The following is a 14,987-nucleotide window of genomic DNA, read 5'->3' as shown; positions in this document are numbered from 1 at the left end:
CCAGACAGTTTAGTTCTCGGGTTCCTATGTACGGATAAGTCCCTCCACCACAACAAGGTGGTGATCCTTAGGGAGGGAGAGAGGGTGGTATAGTGGTGATGTCACTATGTTATATACTCTGGGGGCTCAGGTCCAAATCTCACCACAGGAGTCATAGAGTCATAGAGTCATAGTCATAGAGCTGTACAGCACGAAAACAGACCCTTTGGTCCAACTCGTCCATGTCAACCAGATATCCTAAATTAATCTAGTTCCATTTGCCAGCATTTCGCCCATATCCCTCTAAAGCCTCCCTATTCATATACCCAACTACGTGTGCCTTTTAAATGTTGTAATTGTACAATCCTCCACCACTTCCTCTGGCAGTACATTCCATAGATGCACCATCCTCTGCATGAAAAAGTTGCCCGTTAGGTCCCTTCTAAATCTTTCCCCTCTCACCTTGGAACTGTGCCCTGTGATTTTGGACACCCCTATCCTGGGGAAAAGATCTGGCCTATTCAACCTATCTGTACCTCTCATGATTTTATAAACCTCGATAAAGTCACCCTCTGCCTCCAAGGCTCCAGCAAAAGTAGCCCCAGCCTTTTCAGCCTCTCCCTGTCAGCTCAAACCCTCCAAACCTGGCAACATCCTTGTAAATCTTTTTTGAGCCCTTTTAAGTTTAACAGCATCCTCCCCATAGCAAGGAAACCAGAATTGAATTGGGTATTCCAAAATTGGCCTAACCAATGTCCTCTACAGCGGCAACATGACCTTCCAACTCTTATACTCAATGTATTGACCAATGAAGACAAGCACACCAAGCGCCTTCTTCACTGGCCTGTCTACCTGTGACTCCACTTTCAAGAAACTATGAAACTGCACTCTGAGGTCTCTTTGTTTGGCAACACCCCCCAGGACCTTACCATTAAGTGTGTAAGTCCTGCCCTGATTTGCCTTTCCAAAATGCAGCACCTCACATCTATCTCGATTAAATTTTATCTGCCGCTTCTCAGCCCATCGGCCCATCTGATCAAGGCACCATTTTACTTTGAAACGACCTCCTCCACTGTCCACAACACCACCAATTTTGGTGTCATCTGCAAATTTACTAACTATACCTCCTATATTCACATCCAGAGCTGGCAAAATAGGAATTCAATTAATATATCTGAAGAAACTAGTCTCAGTAATGGTCCAGGACTACTGTCATCAATTGTTGTAAAGGAACCTAACTGTTTCACTCATGTCTTTCAGGGAAGAAAATTGGTCATTCTTACTTGCTCTGACTTATATTTACTCCAATCTCACAACAACGTAGTTGACTTTTAACTGCCCCCTGAAATGGTATAACAAGCCACTCAGTTCAGCAGCAATTTAGACTTTAAAAAGAATTTTAAAAAAATGATTCTCTTAATCCTGTTACCACTTTCCTTAATTTTTTTTAATGATGTGTCAGTTTAATAATCTTAATAGTTCCCTATTTTCTCCCTGCCACCTTTTTTGAAAAGAGGTCTCCCATTTTCGAGCATTCTCTCCACTGGAATAATTCCAAAATCTAGGGAATGTTGAAAGATCACAACCAGAGGACTGTAATAAAGTGGCACAAACTGTGATAGTGTTAGATGTTACATAGTAGCAAGTGTGGTGATGTTCACAGTCTGTAAGATGAATGTACATCATTTACCTTGAGCCATTCATCCTTCATTTAAAAGCTGATTGTCTTTTTGTACAAGTACATTGCAAGTCAGAATTGATTAATTATGGACAGCTTTGCGCTTTGGACTTTGGTCCATTGGGAAATAAATCACAATTTCAGAGACCCTTATTACTTAGAGCTTATAATAGCTATCAGTGAGTGCAGATGTCTTCATCTTAATATTCTGATCAAAAACACAGTTCGAGGTTTGGGTTATGTGGAACCCGGCAAATAATTTTACAGCATTTGTTTCATGTATGAAAGTTTCAAGCATTATACGACCACATAATCCACAACCAGTGAATAGAAAACTAATTATATTTGAAAAACAAATTTACAGTTAGCAGTGAAGTTGCAGTGCTTGTCTTTAAGAAAGTTGCCCACAAAGGTTTTTCGGTTTCTATGGCAAGGATTTCCCCTCATGGATTTCAGGCACCCATCAAACAAGGAAGATCTCCCTATCCCAGCACTGTGTTGCTAAAAAGGTACCACCATTTTGCTAAGAGGATGCCAATGTGTTGTTAAACAGAAAGTATAATATGGAAATATCAAATCTATCAAAGCAACTTTGCAGTTTGATGCCTGACAGGAGGAGTGGGAAGATGTTGGATGGATTGTGAAATGCCAAAGTGGTTGCTGTGGAGCAAGAGGTCCTACTCTGTGTTACGGTACAATGCATTTGCAGCTCAGCAGTTTTCTGGAAAGATTACTTTAATATAAATCAGAAAGACTTTATAGTTGTTGCCCTTGTTTGTCTCTCAGTAATTACATTATAAATGGATAGGTGACACTGACATACCATAGCTTCCAGCACTAACGTAAATAACAAACAGTACTTTCCAACAATTGTGGAAGCCAGCATGTCCCTTAAGGCAGTTTAAGGTCTTATGTTCTGAGAGAAACTTGCCCCTAAACTGCATTTGGTACTACTAGAGAATCCTTGAAGGCACAAATCTGACAAAGATTCAGAGATTCAGCCTCCTCGAGCCTGCTTCAACATTCAACTAACTCACAGGATGCCATGGTAGCTCAGTGGTTAGGATCAATGCCTCATAGCATCAGGGACCTGCGTTTGATTCCAGCCTTGAGCAGTTGTCTGCATGGGACCACTGAATGCTTCGGTTTCCTCCCACAGTCCAAAGATGTGCAGATTAGGTTGATTGGCTATGATAAATTGTCCCTTTGTGACCAGTTTAGTTGGGTTAGGCATGGTTAATGCAGGTTTAAGGGAATAGCTGGGGTTTGGGTCTGGGTGGGATGGTCTTTGAAGGGCTGGTGCAGACTTGATGGGCTGAATAATCTTTTCCTGCAATGTAGGGACTCTATGATTCTACAGCTGGCCTGTATCTTGTCCTCATCTGAAAAGTTATGGTACACAACCCTTTGTATCCATAAAAGCAATTTAGCAATTTCAATTTGGAAATTATTAATTGAATACCCAGTGTTAGCAAATTCTGGAGGAGAATTCCACATTTCTCTGGTGAAAAAGAAGTGCTTCTAATATCAACCCTGAACAGGCTAGCTCTAACGTTAATGCTCACTCGAGGAAATAAGTGTAACAAAAACAGAAATTGCAGGAAAGGCTCGGCAGGTCTAGCAGCATCTCTGGAAAGATATTAAAGTTAAAGTTTCGGGTCGAGAAACCCTTCCTCAGAACTTCCTCGAAATAACTCTATCTGCCTTATGGATTCCTGCAATTTTCTTAATCGCTTTGACTAGAGCATTTATTTATCTTCAATTTAAGGCAATCCAGCCTTTTGTATAAAATTTGTATCACTGAAATTAAAATGCAATTTACACACTTCTGCTCCTTCATGTTTAGACAGCACAAACAGGAGATTGGGAATGCTGTGTGCAGCATTGCTCATGCACAATAGATACAAATAAGAGCACTTATTTTCACTTTGTCCTGTATGTTTGTGCATATTTCTTTGAAATGACTGCTTCATGCAGCACAGTCCTAGCTAATGCCCGCAATGTGTAAGGGACTCTATTTGGAAGCAAGGCACAGGAAAATCTGCTCATATAAATTGACTAATCTCAATCTCTTTCAGATTCTTCTGTTCTGGATTAAATACCCGAACTCCATCAGGGCCATGCAATCCAGGATACTTCTGCACAGGTGGTGCCAGGACTCCAACCCAGCATGGCACAGCAGAAGGACACTATTCACTTGCTGGAGCAGTGAACCCCAAACCGTGCCCACTTGGCACTTTCCAAACGGTATGTGGGATTCACACTTCAATTGACAAAAAAAAGCCTGTAGAATCATTAAACTTGTGTATCTTCATTTTTCTGAAATTTACTGATTGTTTGCACATGCTCATCAGTAAAGGACTAGATAGTTGACAAGATCATATCACATTTGATTTAGTCAAAGGTAAAGGGACCACATGGCTGCTATCTCACTAGAGAGGTAAGTGGTGGGGTGTTTAACCTGAGGGCTACCATGTCTCAGGTGAGGGATAATGGTGAGACCTTCACAGTCATCTCACATTTTATATAACAATTAGTGTACAACTCCATGTTGTAATTTCTCATTATTACTGTAAAAGATGACTAACATTATCCCAAAACAAATTATTCCAATATTTATTTTTGTATATCTTCTATTTAGAGAACTTTAGGATACCTTACGTTGAAAGCAGATAATATAGATACCAGACACTGAAAGAAGGAACTACAGGACCCTGCTGCTCCCATTTGAAAGCACCATTTAAAATTCTTCACCATTGTCTGTTATTCTGGGCCACTGACTTTAAGTAACAGACTTCTGCCAGTGTCTTGGATTCACTCAGAAACTAGAACTGATCAATGTGAGGTTGGTTTCAGTCCCAGTAAACCAACAGGAGTTAATGTTATTGCTTGGTGCAGATTGCAATAGATACACTTCTGAGCTGAAGACTTCAAATCTAAAACACATTAAACTCAGCATTATATCCACAATAGCAGCAAGCAACACAATGAACTAAAGAATTACTTTATGGCTTTTATTGCATTTTTTTTCCAATTTTTTTCCAATACCATCCCAATGAATGAAGAAAAAAACTGCAGAAAGCTGCAACACAAAGGGACTTGGGGAGGACTTGTACATGAAACGTAGAAAGCTAGCACAAAGGTAATCAGGAAGGCTCATGGAATGTTGGCCCTCAATTCAAGAGAATTGGAGTAAAGAGTAGGGAGTCTTCCTACAACTGTGCAAGGTGCTGGTGCAACCACACCTGGAGTACTATGAGCAGTTTTGGTCCCCTTATTTAAGGAAAGATATCATTGTATTGGAGGCAGTTCAGAGAAGTTTCACTGGGATGATCCCTGGTTGAGAGATTGTCTTACATACAAAGGTTAGGTTGGGACTGTACTCACTGAAGTTTAGAAGAATGAGGGGTCATCTCATTGAAACGTACAGGATTCTTAAGTGGCTTGGCAGAGTAAATGCTCAGACGATGTTTCCCTGCATGGCAGAGTTTAGGACCAGAAGGCATAGACTCAGAATAAAGGGGCACCGAATTAAGGCTGAGAATAGGAGGAATTCCTTCTTTCGGAGAGTTTTGAGTCTTTGGAACTCTTTGTCAAAGACAGCTGTGGGGGCCGGGTCCTTATGAATCTGTAAGGCTAAAGATAGATATATTCTTGATCGGGTGGGGAACCAAAAGTTAGAGGGAAAATGCAGGAAAGTAGAGGTGGGGAGTGTCAAATCAGCCACAGCTAAGCAGGGTCGATGGGCCAAATGGCCTTCTCCTGTTCCAATAATTATGGTCTCATGTTTATTTTTCTGCAGAAGTCAATGTCTGTACCACAAAATGATTATCTTCATGTTAATGTATCTTCTTGGTCTGATCATCCAAGGCACCTCTCCAATCATCTTGTTCAACTTGCCTGCAGGGCAGGTACTGTACCCAGACAGGCCTGGTCAGCCCTCCACTTCGTATTCAAGGACACTACTGCCCAACTGGGAGCATTCTGCCCATTCCATGCCCCGTGGTGAGTTATTTATTACAATGATTAAGCCTAAGGTTTATACTTCAAGGAGTCAGTTAGAAAGAAAAATGTTTCATAATTCATAAATTCTCTTGTTAATGCACTAAGGTTACAGAAAGAGAGGTTGAGTCATCTGACAGTACAAAATTTAACACTTGATGATTAGTTCGATAATGAAACTTAATGTGATTGCATACCATTGTGCGGCTCCTTTTCATGATAGGAGCTGCATGAGTATGTAGCCCAAGCATACACTAGTGTCAGGACTTAGTTCTTCTGCAGTAAGTTGGAAGATAGCTAATAGTATCACATAAGCGTCAAATCAGTGCATAGACTCCGCATAATAATTAAGCAGAAACATTAAAACTTTTAGGTGAAGAAACATTCCAAGTATGCACAAGTGAAAATCACAGAAGAAAAGTCTGAGCTGTGGGGCCTAGATGATTGAACTTATGATCATCAACACTGGTGTAATATAATGGGAGTTGAAGGAATGGAGTGTCCAAGTGAGATTGTAGGGCTGGAGGATATACAAATAGGAATGGGCCAAAACAATGATAGGAGTGTAACAGGTGACATTTTATCTTTGAACTATTGATTGAATCCTTGATTTTCCTTCATTAGAGATTTCATAATATTATATTTTAAAACTACATTGAGAGAGGCAAGGCAAGATTGACACTGTGCCTCAGTACAATATTCTGTGCTGTTGTGCTATTACAAGTGTTGACTGGTTTAGTTCCTGTTTCCTTGTCTTTCAGGGATACTACTTGCATCAAAAAGGAGCAGAGGACATCACTTCATGTAAACTTTGTGATTTAGGGATGTACTGCAGTGTGGTAGGTCTGACTGCACCAGAAGGGCCCTGTCAACCTGGATATTACTGCACCAGTGGCTCCAATACCTCCGTACCTGTACGTTCACAAAACGCTATTTAGTTAATGCCAAGAAAATATTTCTGAATTATATTTTAGAGGAAATTCAGCTCTTAACGTTTCAATGTATATTATTGCAGTGCTTCCCAAACTTTTTTTCATTCCATTGCAACTCCATTTGGAAGCTTGAAAATTAATGCGACCCCTAGTGAGCGGGAAATGGTGGAGTGACTTGTCAGAGCTGGACTTGGGGCAGGGAGTGAGAGAGCTATGAGAGTAGGAATTAAGAAGCAGGGAGTGAGAGACCTGTGAGAGCTGGAGCTAGTGAGCAGGGAGTGAGAGACCTGTGAGAGTTGGAGTGAGGGAGCGGGGAGTGAGAGACCCGGGAGAGCCAGTAGTGGGAGAGGTGGATTTCTGAGTGCATATGCCTGTTAGAGCAGGAACACAGCTTGGTGAGAGCTTTGTAGTATCCACTGCCACCTCAACACTTGCGACCCCAAAATTTCAGCTGATGACCCCCCTTGAGATCACAATCCCCATGTTGGGAAGCCTTGCATTATTGTAGGTGTCAAGCATTCTAAAACATGAAGCTCAATATAAAATGCACTTGACTTCTGTCACAGTTTATGTACCAGGCTTTGCCTTTCATCTCTCTCAGGTAAATTAGCTAAGAGCTATGATTGTGAGTAATTTCAACCCCGATCAGCTAATTCAGGCCTTTAGTTATAACAGTATCCAACTGGGTTCCAAATCAAGATGGGTCTGATTATCAGTTTTTAAAAAATGTTCTAATCTGAACAGAATGCCTGTAAGTAATTACTCTTGATTTTTCTTTTCCAGGTGGAAATGTCCGTTGGTAATGTTTGCCCAGCTGGTTATTATTGTCCTCCTGGAACAAAACATGCTTTTGAAAAGCCATGTCCAACAGGAACATGGAATAACATTACGGGTGCCCAAGATATTACATTCTGTCTTCCATGCCTTCCTGGATATGCCTGCCATGGTATGGCATTGACTCAATCAAGTGGATTGTGTGCTCCAGGTAGGAACTTCCTGTTACCATGACTGGGGATAATTGAGATCACTAGCATGCTTCTAAAATCCTCAAGTTGCAGTTCACTGCGTGTCATCCCGTGTAATTCATGTTAATTATTCACAATCGTGTTTAGGTTTTTATTGCAAAGGGCGAGCTACAACCACGAGACCATTAGATGGGGAAACAGGTGACTTATGCCCTGAGGTCACTACTGCCCAGTGGGTACAGCAATGCCCTTACAATGTGGAAATGGCTCTTTTAACAATATCACAGGTGAGCAGACAACTAAATGGAATTTGCACGGTTTTTATACGAACTGGTATTTTTATGGAAAAGCAGCACTCAAGAGATCAAGTTGAATCTTACCATCATGATTTTTCACACAAGTGACCTGACCTTTCTGGATCTCGGTCACAAGGATTACTGAGGTCAGCTTGCCAGTGCAATCTTCCTGGAGCAGGCAATTTCAAAAACTGCCTCTGGACACTCCATCCAATTAGAGACAGTGAGCAGGGTGCATGGTAAGGAGGACCAATGGGAGCATTCATAGCAAAATAGAAATGGGAAGAGACCATTCTGCCCCTTGAGTCTATCTGCCATTCAATGCTGATTTGTGGCCCAGTTCCATATACCTATCTTAGGCCCAAATCCCTTAACACTTTTGCTTAACAAACAGATATCTGGCTCAGATTTAAAATTAACAACTAAACTAGCACTTGAGGCTCCAGCAAGCTGGAGCCTCACCAAAGGAAGTGAGCACTGCTGGTACAAAAAGGGGACAGTGAAGACGCTCTCTGAAAACATCAAAAATTGGTAAAGCAAGGATAAGCACAGCTGCCAGGCCATCGTTGTGGAGGGGCTATGAGCTGACAGGAAATATTAACCTCTTTGCAACCCCCTCCTCTCATAGCCCACCACTGGGTGGCCATCTCCAGCAATCTGACAGGATTCAGCTGAAAGTCCTCGCTGGCACTGGGAAGATCCTATCTCCAATCCGTTTCAAAGTGACCTCTTTGTTGCCACTATTTGGCTAGTGCTGCTATATGGTGGGTAGCTGGTACAACTGTTCCTGTGACAACCTTGCTCTGAGGCAGCATCATGTCAGGTAGATGTCCCAACACATTGCCTTCCACCTACTACTCCAAACACCACTTCAAAAGCTGCCTCACAACTGATTCTTGTCGTAATGTTATAATCACCTAAAACTGTCAAGTATCTAAAAACAGAATATTTTGTTTCCCTTTATTTAACATTGATTGTAGGTCAGAGGAAGTGCTTTGATTGCCCTGCTGGGTTTTACTGTGTTGAAGGGTACATAATAAGACCTTGTCCAGAAGGCCATTACTGCACAAAGAACACAGGATGGAACCATCTACCTTGCCCACCAGGAACCTACAATCCAGCAATGGGATGAAGCAAAGTGGAGCAGTGTCTGCAGTGTCCAGCTGGTCAGTCTAACCAATGGGATGAATATTAGAATGTTGGAATGTTTGAGTTAGAAAATGGGACATTTTCCAATCTGATTGCTTGGATCAGAATATTGTTGCCCACTCCAGGGCTTCGAAATAGAGAAAAGTGAGAGCTAAATATAGTCCCCGCAGTATATCGCACCTCTGAACCATTTTAACAGAAGAGGAGTGGGGTGGAATGTTGGTGTGGTGGTATTGACATAGGAGGCCGCACAAATGATGGTTGCTAAGATAGCTCAGTAAGAGCTGCTTAAAGCTAAATAAGGATTTTCTAATGGGGTTCTAAGGACACAGCCTCCCTGAGGCAGGGGAGTTGTTGGGGGATGGTGGGTGGTTAGTGCCAGCTCCAATTTCCTATGTTCCTATATTAGCAAATCAGCCTTAGCTAGTTCTTTCTTTATACTGATATAATTGACTTTATTAAAGATTCTTGTGATTGGAGTATGTCATTTTCAGACGTAACATGGCCCTGCTGCCTTGAGAGGCTGCACATTTTCCTTTGTTGGCCACCAACCCGACTCCAAGTTAATGAAAAAGGTGTGCCCCTGATAATTAGGACTGGTGATTATCTGCAAACCACGCCCCTCCCCCCCTTCACCCGCCACCCCCCAGAAGCTGGCTGAGGACCAAGGAAGAGTTCCAGACTCCGTTGTCTATCCCACTAACTGAATCAAGTTATCTAGCATAGCTAAGTGCAGAATTAAATTCTTCTCACATTGACCCAACTTTGGAGAGTAGCCCACACAACTGTGGCACTGTTCATTCCAGCAATTCAGCAGGCTCCAGAATCCTCCAAGCGATATTTCCAATTTGTGCAGCACAGGAGGCAGTTACATGCTGTTGACTGACATTTGCATAAAGTAGTTTAAGGCTCCATACATTAATTTTACATTGGACACAGTTAGGAATATGCATATTTAAGAGTGTATTACATGTTTATACTTAAAGCATTGTTATATTAAAATGTTGATGAGAACAATGAATAGGGTAGCTTGTTACTTCATGCGTGAAACTAGGGATTTTGCTCAGCGAAGCAATTAACCTAACTGTTCCTCTATAATTTCTCCAAACTCACTGATTGGAGGTGACTGAATTATATTCATTTATAATTATTGATTGATATAATATTCAATTTATGTTTATTGAATTGTATTAACATTTCATGATTTCTGATATCAGTTCTTCAACTCTTGCTTTTAATTTGAAGGCACTTTTTGTGGTATGTGGGGATTAGCCGCTCCATCTGGATTGTGTCAACAGGGATACTACTGCTTAACAGGTGGTGTATGTGCATGGAATCAATTCTGATACTGCCTCTTTATCCAGATTGGTAGTTAGTTATGCAGAACGTGCAATAATTATGTCCAGGGACCAATCTAAACAAGAATGGAAAGAATGCATTTTGCAATGTCAGGCAGTATTTAATTAAGGAACACATAACCAATGAACTTCTGTACTGACAGCAAATCTGAAGAGGATATCGGCTGATGTTTGAGTTTCAAGGCTAAGTGATGCATGAAAATCATGGAACAATAAAACTGTACAGCACAGAAAGGACCCCATTCAATTCAGCATGCCTGCACTGATGAAAGAGCTGTCATGCTTATTTCCATATCTCTACATTTTACCCATAACCTTTTGTGTCCTGGATCCTCATTATATGTCCAATTCCCTTTTAAAATTAATTATGGAATCAGCTGCCATCTTCTTTTCAGCTGGACCATTATGGATCCTGCGAGTCAAAAGAATTCTTCTCATTGCCTTCTTTTTTGCCAGTTTCTTGAACCTATACCTTTTAGTTATTTATCCACTTGCCACACAAAATCATTTTTACCGTTCCCTCACCATTTTTCAAAACCTCTCTTCCGGCACTTCTTAACCTTCTCTGTTCTGAGGAACTTTAACTGTTCCAAATGCTCCTCATCACAAAAGTCCCTCATTGCTAGTGACGTGCTGACAATTCTCATCCATGCTCCTTCTCTAACCTTTCTATATAGTGCACAGAATTGGTCACAAAATTCCAGCTGATGCCTAGTCTGTAAAGTCGCAGTATTTTCTATATTCTACTCTAACATTTAAAAATAAAACATTTTGCCCAGAATAATGTAAGACAAATGTAGCACGGTGATTCCAAATGAATTGATTCTAATTAGAGAGCATATTTACTTTTGTGCAATCAAAGTAGCTAGTGAATTAATTATAGATCATAGAATCATAGAATCCCTACAGTGTGGAACCAGGCCCTTCAGCCCAAAAAGTCCACAACAACCCTCACAGCATCCCATCCAGACTCATCCCCCTGTAACCCACCTAATCTACACATCCCTGAACACTATGGGCAATTTAGCATAGCCAATCCACCTAACCTGCACATCTTTGGACTGTAGGAGGAAACCCACGCAGACATGGAGGGAACGTGCAAACTCCACATAGACAGTCCCCTGAGGGTGGAATTGAACCCAGGTCCCTGGCACTGTGAGCAGCAGTGCTAACCACTGTGCCACCATGCTGTCCATCTTTACATCTAATTCAGGGAAGCAAGTTTATTTCACTAACTTCAAGTTTAGATCAAACACTGCACCTGGTAGATGAATAGGTATAATTGTTCATTCATACTTAGCTTCGACAACATATTTTAGCATGCTAAAGTGTGCATGTGCTTGATACATTTATAGAGGTTAAGATATGTCAAGTAATGACAAAGCAATCATGAATGAACTGTGCAAGTTGCTTTCAAGTAGTTACCTGTCCCCACCAACTGGGAATGTAGTGCTCAGAAATAACAATGCCTTTTATTGTCACTGTAATTAGGTGTAGATGTTGAAAACCCAAGTGGTAACTTCAGTACAGAGTAGGAGGGCCCTGTCCAATGGGACACTACTGCCCAGCTGGCACAAGCATTCCCTTGTCCTGTCCAATGGGCACATATTCTGACAAGTAAGTAAAATCCTTCACCCGTACATGCTAGTGATAATGAATAATTTTATAAGCAGTTTGAATATCTGTCAAAATAGGCTTTTTTGCTGATTCTTATTCTGAATACATGATAACAGGAAAGTGGAATGTTCACTTGCAACTACGATAAACTTTTATTAACCAACATATATTGACATTCTAAATCAGCAGCTTGATTGTTGATGCTATTATATTTTTATTTTGTATTAGCAAGTTATGTTAAGCATTCTGGAAAAGCCGACTCAAAGAACATTGCTCAAAGACCTTGATGACTTGTGAAGGGTTGAATTGTAGCAGATACAGTCAAAAGTGAAATGTGAAGTTGTCAGATTTTTCCCTTTGAATTAAATGTGAATTTTTAAACAACAAAGCAGATGTGCTGATGCCATTGCGCTATTGGTCTATTTTGTTCAAATATGTTTTTTAACAAAGTTAAATATGTATCTTCTAAAATATGTATAAAGAGCTCCTTTTAAACTCTGCAGTGCAATTGACAGAACAGCTAGTTCCTGATTTATATGCAAGCACCACCATCTAAGCTAAATCTGTTAGTTGCACTGAAAACACTACTACAAACATGTATACAATTTACGCATCAAATCAGATATTCAGGCCCAAACTAACACTAAAGTGGAGTGAACTGAGACTCTTTCCTTCAAGGTTTGACATGTAATTTCACATTGGTATGGATTCTAATGCCATATCCTGTCTTCATGTACACTACAACTGCAATATCCATTCAAAGTCAAATCAGTTTGTGTAAACACTACATTCAGAATATGAATATGAATATGACAACAACCAGCAAGATTCACTAACAGATGCTCTGTGCATCTGGCAGTCTTTTCAAATCCAGTAGATTTATCTTTATGTTTCAGTCAGCTGTATGACATTCATGACAGTCCTGACAAAGATGTTGCATATTATAAGAGATAGTAGGAACTGCAGATGCTAGAGAATCTGTGATAACAAAGTGCAGAGCTGGATGAACACAGCAGGCCAAGGAGCATCAGAGGAGCAGGAAATCTGATGTTTCGGGTCTAGACCCTTCTTCAGAAAATGAAGAAGGGTCTAGATCGGAAACGTCAGCTTTTCTGCTCCTCTGATGCTGCTTGGCCTGCTGTGTTCATCCAGCTCTACACCTTGTTATCTGCATCTTATAAGAACTGCTTTAGTGAAAAGAAAAATTTTTAGGAGAATACCAGTGTTCGTGCACATTCACCCAGCCAGTTTCTCACCATATCTTTCATCACTTTCCCTGATCAGTAATTCTTTGAATTAGTCACATAAATCCATTTTCCAATTATTATAACAAAATCTTTGAGTTAAAAACATTCTACTTGACATCTCTACTTCTCCCAATTCAGTTTTAGAATTGTGGAAAACCAAGTATTTTAAGCACATTTCTATAACTTTTCATCATGCATGATTTTGTGTTGTATAATGTGGATAGGATTCTAGATTAGGATTTGTTTGTTGCCTTGTTTGATTGACTGACTCAGGTTAAAATGCAATTTTGTATACAAAGTTGCTGCTGGATTATGGTAGTAAATTGAGATTAATCCACATTACTTATGATTTTCTGTCTGGGTTTTTTTTCCTTCTCCATGTCACAGATTGTACCTGTCAGTGGTTTCTAACTGCACTATTTGTAGTCCAGGAATGTATTGTGGATCTACAGGTCTGGTCGAACCTTCAGGGTCCTGTGACCCAGGTTTCTTCTGTTTGGCAGCAGCTACAACACTGACACCATTCGGTAAACTCTAAAATATTTATTGTTGTTTGACTTGTTATTGAGTATTATATGCTATTATATGTGGTTTGAATTTTTGGTATTTGTTTCACATTTCAATTGGCAACCACCACGTCAAACAAATATTTATAAATTAAATATTGGAAGGACTTTGAGGCTTCAAAGGTCAATTCATACAGTACAATTTAAGGTCACAAACAAATACAAAATGGCTGAATTCTTTACATTAATCTAAAATAAATTCTAAAGTAATCTAATCTATGTATTCGGGTATTTCCAGGAAATAATGAGCTGGATTTTCTGAGTTGTGGCAATATCATACAGATTGCCTCTTCACTCCTTTTAATTTGTGTCATGAAGGAGCTTGTATTTCTGACAAGAAATTCAGATTAGGTCTCCTTCAGAAATGCAGAGCATCCTCATTCTGACAGGTACCTTTTTTTATTCATTCAGGGGATGAGGAGATTGCTGGCTAGGCCAGCATTTATTGCTCATCCTTAATTGCCCAGAAAGCAGTTAAGAGTCAACCAAATGTAGTCCAGACCAGGTGTGGATGGCAGTTTCCTCCCGCAAAGGGCATTAGTGAACCAAATGGGTTTTACCAATAATTGATAATGGCTTCATGGTCATCATTAGATTCTTAAGTCCAGATTTTTTATTGAACTCAAATCCCACCATCTGCCATGGTATGATTTGAACCCAAAGTATTTCCTGGGTCTCTGGCTTAAAAGTCCAGCGATAACACCACTCAGCCATTGCCTCCTCTTGTACCAAGGAATAGTTGGGTGAGGGGAAGTCAGTTGCCATTTTCTGAAACTCATAGGTCCAGCATCACAGACAGCCAATCTGACAGCTGCTGTCAAAGGGTAGGTATTAGGTTAAGTGTGAGGTTAGGATCCTGAGAAGGTAAAGTGCCAGGTGGGTAAGAGGGTAGTGCACTAGGTAACTGCAGTTCTAGATGGGTAGGGTACCAAGTGGATTGGGGTAAGATGCTAAGTTGTTAGGGGGCTGAGTGTCAGCTGGATAGAGTGCCAAGTGGATTGGATACGATGGTACAAGGCAACCAGGTCAGAGATAGGGCAGGTTGGGATGGCTGGGTGGGAGTTGACTACACCAGTGGTAGGAGTGATGGGGATGTCAGGCCTGAGAGGAGAGGGCATCTTTGTTCAGGATCTAGTGGGTATTGGGTGTCTGCAGGGCATCTAGTTGGTGTATGAAGTAAGTATGGACTTTTTGAATC

Source organism: Rhincodon typus, chromosome 32 (assembly GCF_021869965.1).
Source record: "Rhincodon typus isolate 14 chromosome 32, sRhiTyp1.1, whole genome shotgun sequence".
In the NCBI taxonomy this organism is placed as follows: domain Eukaryota; kingdom Metazoa; phylum Chordata; class Chondrichthyes; order Orectolobiformes; family Rhincodontidae; genus Rhincodon; species Rhincodon typus.
Note: the sequence above shows the minus strand (reverse complement) of the source record.